Here is a 6078-nt window from a genome sequence, read left to right as displayed (position 1 = left end):
AATTTTCCTTCCTTTCTTACAATACTATGGCTGGACTGTAATTTTTAATACACTAATGACAATGATATATTAAATTACATTGGTAGAACATATTAACTAGACTGCCAAAAATTGTTCAGAATTAGGAATAGCTATTAAAAGATTTTAGGTGAGACAGAAAGAATTTCACTTAAAACCCTCATGAGAATATCTGTCACAAGATGAAGCATTCAGTATAATGAAGAGTACTTAAGCAAAATTTATTGCTTCCAGATTGTCAGTGGGTTTCATATTGGTGATATATGATCATATGCAATATTGTTCAAAAACTCCAGTGTAATATTTTAACAGGAAAATTTGAAGCTAAAGTTTGAAATAACCCTTCAACTACACTACCAAAACATATCTCTGGAAATCATCAGAGAAGTTTTGATTCAAAAGGCACCTTAAGTTATAAGAAGGCTGGACATGTTATGATTACATCTCTAGTTGAATTTCTCTACAATTTGATATAAGGATCCCACTGTCCACATGATCCAAACCCAAATGGATAGCAAAGCTCTGACAAGAATTCTAAGTGCACCAAAGGCAAACATCTTAAAATAGAGACATCATAGGGCAATATCTTACTTTATGTCTAACAGAGAATGGAGAAGGATAAATGGACATTTTCTTCCTCACACAGTGACCTAATTTCTGAATCCAGAGATTCATTTGACATTTTCTTAACTATCTGCATTTAGTAAATAAAACTCTGCTTTTTAGCTAAAGAACAATTATTAAATTCAAATAAAGGCCCTTTAATACAACTCACTGTGGACCAAAAAATCTTACTATAAAACTATAACAAAACATTTAATTTTAGGTTAAATGAGTTGGGGAATAGGCATAGAAAATGAAATGGGAACTCCCTGTCTATCAAGTGTGATAGACTATAGGAGAAAGCTATTTTCTTACCATTCCCCCCCATTCTTGTATGAAAAAGAAATTACTCCCCTTCTTATAAATGTACTTCATCTTTTTGCAAATTATGGGCAGAGGAAAATGTTTCCAAAAAATCATCAATTTGCAAATATTTACTACCAACCAAGCACCATTCAAGCACTAAGGGTAAGGAAAGAAACAAAAAGATGTTTTCAAAAATTGCACTTTCATCACTTGTTTAATCTTTTCAAAGAACATTGATAGCTATGACTTTATTTATTTTAGTAGTCTTATAAAGAAAGCAAGAGAGATTAAAATGATTTGCCAAAGTTTATGCCTCTTAATTCCAGACCCACTTCTTCCTCCTCAGTAACAGATCTTTATTTCATCTGCCAACTGGTGAGCTTTACCTGCATGTCTGAAAATAGTTCATTGATTCCTCTATTAGAAGTTGTGTGGTGTAGACTCTGCCCCTATATTTTCAGCCACTTAGTTAGGTGGCTGGATAACAATCCCTGTCAAACTCAGTGGAAAAAGAGCAATCAACTGTTCTCTTTTGCCTGTTGGTTACTTAATCTAGGCCAGGCTGAAATCTAAATTATAGGTAAATTCTATATGTGCTGTATGTGTCTTCATTCTCTTTGTAGGTGTCTAGTACATGGTCTGTGCTGAGTGATGGCAGAGGCATAAGCAAAGAACCCATCCCTGCATGCACATTTTAAGCCTCTGTTTGTCATGTTAGCTAACATCACATTGCTATTTGCTTCAAAAGTCAATAGCAGTCTTCAAAAGTATTTCAAAATACCTCATTTGATGGAAATTAGAAATTACCATGTGCACTTGCACTTCTTAGAAATGTGGAAATATTTGCCAAAAGAAGAGGACAAGATCAACTACATAGAGCCACAAGGAATATTCTAGGAGTTTTGAAAACATTCTATATCTTCATTTATACCAAGTTTCACAAGTTCATTTATCTAAGAAAACTCATGAAACTATAATTTATATGTATACAGTTGATAACTTGTAGATTATAGCTTAAAACAAATCACATGGCAAAACCAAAAGTTATTTTAAGAAAAGGTATGGTGAACTACTTTGTCTGTCACAACACAAAAGCCAGGATCAAATCAAGCACCATTAAGGCAGAGAAATAAGAATGGATGAAGCACATCTCTCCTTTCCTCTTAGTGATGTGGTGAGAATGCAATCACCCTAAAATTCAGCTTAACATTGATTACATTTTCTAGATTCTCTATAATGAATGTTTCTTTTTGTTGAAAAAAGCAAAATGAAATTATAATAAAGATAATCTAATTCTAGTGTCACAATATCTGCAAAGTTGTCTCCAAATTCCCTAGGAAATTAATTTATTTCCTCTGCAATTGTCAATATTTTTTCTAAACTTTTATTACAGCCATTACTGGATTGTAAATGGCATATTTTGATGCCTGTATCCTGAAATGAGAATGTCTAAGAAATATTTTGTTTTTCTTTTAATCTTTCCTAACACAGTACATGATACAAAGTCAGTGATCAATAATATTCATGGGATAGAATTAGAAGTAACAGAAATGTGCTAGCCAATGGTCATGGAGTCCCACTAAATAAGGTTAATTTTTGGAAGAAGTTTCTCAAGGACAAAGGATGAATATTGTATGGAGTACGACTTTTCTCTCTCCCAAAATGTTATAAATTACAAAATGGATAATAAAATCATATTGCTGAATATTTTCAGAATAAACTTTCCTTACTCCTAAATAAACTTCAGTATACAGGAATTGGAATGCATCATAAAAATAGTCATTTCAACAAATTGTGCTAGAACAACAGCGTTCCTGTGTAAAAAGTGAACAATCAACATTTCATATCATTTACAAAAATTAACATAAAATGGATGATAGACATAAGGCAAAAGCAAAATCTATGAAATGGTGACACCACTTTGTGAAACTGTTTGGCAGATTCTTATATAATTAGAAATGTAATTACCATATGACACAACAAATCCATTCCACCTAAAAGGAAAGAAGCCTTATGTCCAAATACTGATTTGTATGAATGCCTACATTATTCATATTGAACCAAAGTTAGAAGCTATCCAAATATTTATAAACAGACTAATGGATAAAATTGTGGTAAATCCACACAACAGAATACTACTCTGTGATGAAAAGGAGTGATTTTTCGATAAAAGTACCATGGGTGACTGGGGATACTCCCTTTGCATTCATAATTTTTGTTTTAATTTTTACAAGCATATATACTGCATGAAATAAAGAACACACTAAGGATATAAAAAATAAATTTTGAAATTTTTAAAAAGAGATTTTTTAAATGGGAAATACCCAACATACATAAAGAAGACTTCACAACATTCTTTTGTGTGTCCACTACTCACTATTAGCAGGTATCTACTTGGAGCCAGCCTTATTTATACCTCATGAGTCCCACCAAAGTACTTAGAAGTAAATTGGAGACAGCAAAGCATTTTTTAAAAATATTTGAGAGTATACTCCTTTTTTGGGGGAAGTGTGGTAGTGGGGTTTGAACTTAAGGCCTCCCTCATGGTAGGAAAGGCTCTACTAGTTGAGCCACACCTCCAGTCCTTTTTTGCTTTAGTTATTTTTCAAATAGAGTCTATCACTTTTGCTTAGGGTAAGCCTCAAACAATGATGCTTATGATCCATATCTATGCCTCTTGTGTAGCTGGAATTACAGGTGTGTGCCAACAAATCTTAGCTGTTGATTGAGATGATGGTCACACTAAAGATTTTTCGTGGGTGACCTTGCACGGTGGTCCTCCCAATCTCTGTCTCCTGAGTACCTGCAATTAATGGCATTGAGCCAGTATGCCCAGAAGTAATTAATTACCTTAAAGATAAAGATTTTTAAAAAAAATAGCCATAGTTCCATTTGCCTACTAATATTTAATAATTATTTTATATCAGCAAACAATCAGTGGGTATTTAAGCAAATGTCACTTCTCCAATTTTTCACTTTCCTGCCCAAAGTTTGAATCATGATCATTCTATGAGTTATAATGGCTGACTTGCTTCCTAAGTCCACTTCTTGTTTTTTGTTCATGATTTATTGCAAGAAATTCAAATAGCTCAAGTTTTAGCAAAGCATATACAGTAGTGATATTTTCCTCTACCCTACAGTGGTATGAGAAGAAAAATACCTTTCCACACTTTGTGAGGGAAAGAATAAATGATGGCAGCTTCTATTTTCTTCCATGTAATTATGAATTTTTCCTGCTATCCTAATTTCTTGCATCAGAGAATAAACACAGGTAAATATTTTGAATGACACTAGCACCATGGTGAATTCTCACATTTACTGACATACATAACTACAAGCTTCTCTCATAAAAAAGACAGTCAGATGTATTTCTGTGTTTCAGAGAAGAAAAAGCAGAATTATTTTTGCATTAATAAACAAGATAGGGAATACATAAATATTGAGATGTATGTTCAAATTAATTGTGGGGGAGATGGCTGTGCTAGAAGTGTAGTGGTACAGTGTGTACATATGCATAAGGCTCTAGCACCAACCCCCACCACAAAAAACAATAAAAACTGTAAAGGATGGGCCTACTGGATGGGAAGAGGCCCTGGGCCCTTAATTGTCCACTGACTTTAGGGCATTTGCCTTACAATGTGACACATGGGAACAGCATACAAGTAAAATACATAGGATATTTTAGTGTTGATACAAAATACCACTTTGGAGTGTTTTCTAGCATCATGGCCAGAATTCAAAATTTTAGGGTTGGCAGAGTGGCTCAACTGGAAGAAAACATGCATAAGAAGTGTAAGGCCTTGAGTTCAAATTTCAATACTGACAAAACAATTCAATTTTAAAATTTTTATTTATAGATGTATGAGGTACCTTGTCAAGATGAAGAAAGGATTCCTTGATAGGAGCCCATTACAAAGTACACTGAAATGGTCCTTCATAGAAAAATCACAAAGCATACCTACTGCCAAGACCATGTGCCTGCCTGACAGCCTTCCACAAACATGCGAGCAAAATTTTCAAACTTCATGATTGCTTCTTTAACAAAGCCCACCTGGAGACCAAGTCAGAGGCAGAATATGGGATTTGTAACTATGTTTGGACACAGACACACATAATCTCACCTAACACAGTCACAGAAAAGCCTCATCATTACATTGATTGCCATCTATGTCTGGGGAAAGGCACTGGACTTGGAAACAAGCCCAGTAGGGATAGGGCACTACACTTACTGTGAATGATACCTGCATGAGCAGCTAGCACTATAGAATACCCAAAAGGACTAGCTCCCATTCTTCAGTGGCCAGTTTCAGTCTCCTAAGGAATTAGGAGCTGGTGCATAACACCATGTCTCACTTTGATTTTCTAATTCAAAAGTAATTAGTAAAATTCATAGGGCTAATATGAAGATCAAATAAGATAATAGATGAAAAATTCATCGATCCCTTCTTGGCATGTGGTTTACATTATACATTTTTTTCCTTTTTTTGCAGTACTTGGGTTTGAAATTAGGGCCTTACACAACCACGTGCCCCATGGCCCCAGTCCTTTGTGCTTTAGTTATATTTTAGATAGTGCCTTGTGAATGAGTGAGGTTAGCCTGGCCCAAAAGACCAAAAATCGTATGTTCTCCCTCATATGTGGACATTAGATCAAGGGCAAACACAACAAGGGGATTGGACTATGAGCACATGATAAAAGCGAGAGCACACAAGGGAGGGGTGAGGATAGGTAAGACACCTAAAAAACTAGCTAGCATTTGTTGCCCTTAATGCAGAGAAACTAAAGCAGATACCTTAAAGCAACTGAGGCCAATAGGAAAAGGGGAACAGGTACTAGAGAAAAGGTTAGATCAAAAAGAATTAACCTAGAAGGTAACACCCATGCACAGGAAATCAATGTGAGTCAATGCCCTGTATAGCTATCCTTATCTCAACCAGCAAAACCCCTTGTTCCTTCCTATTATTGCTTATACTCTCTCTACAACAAAATTAGAGATAAGGGCAAAATAGTTTCTGCTGGGTATTGAGGGGGGGGAGCGGGAGGGGGTGGAGTGGGTGGTAAGGGAGGGGGTGGGGGCAGGGGGGAGAAATGAACCAAGCCTTGTATGCACATATGAATAATAAAAGAAAAATGAAAAAAAAATAGATAGTG

The sequence above is a fragment of the Castor canadensis genome, chromosome 6 (genome assembly GCF_047511655.1).
Source record: "Castor canadensis chromosome 6, mCasCan1.hap1v2, whole genome shotgun sequence".
NCBI lineage: Eukaryota > Metazoa > Chordata > Mammalia > Rodentia > Castoridae > Castor > Castor canadensis.
This window is presented reverse-complemented; position numbering follows the sequence as displayed.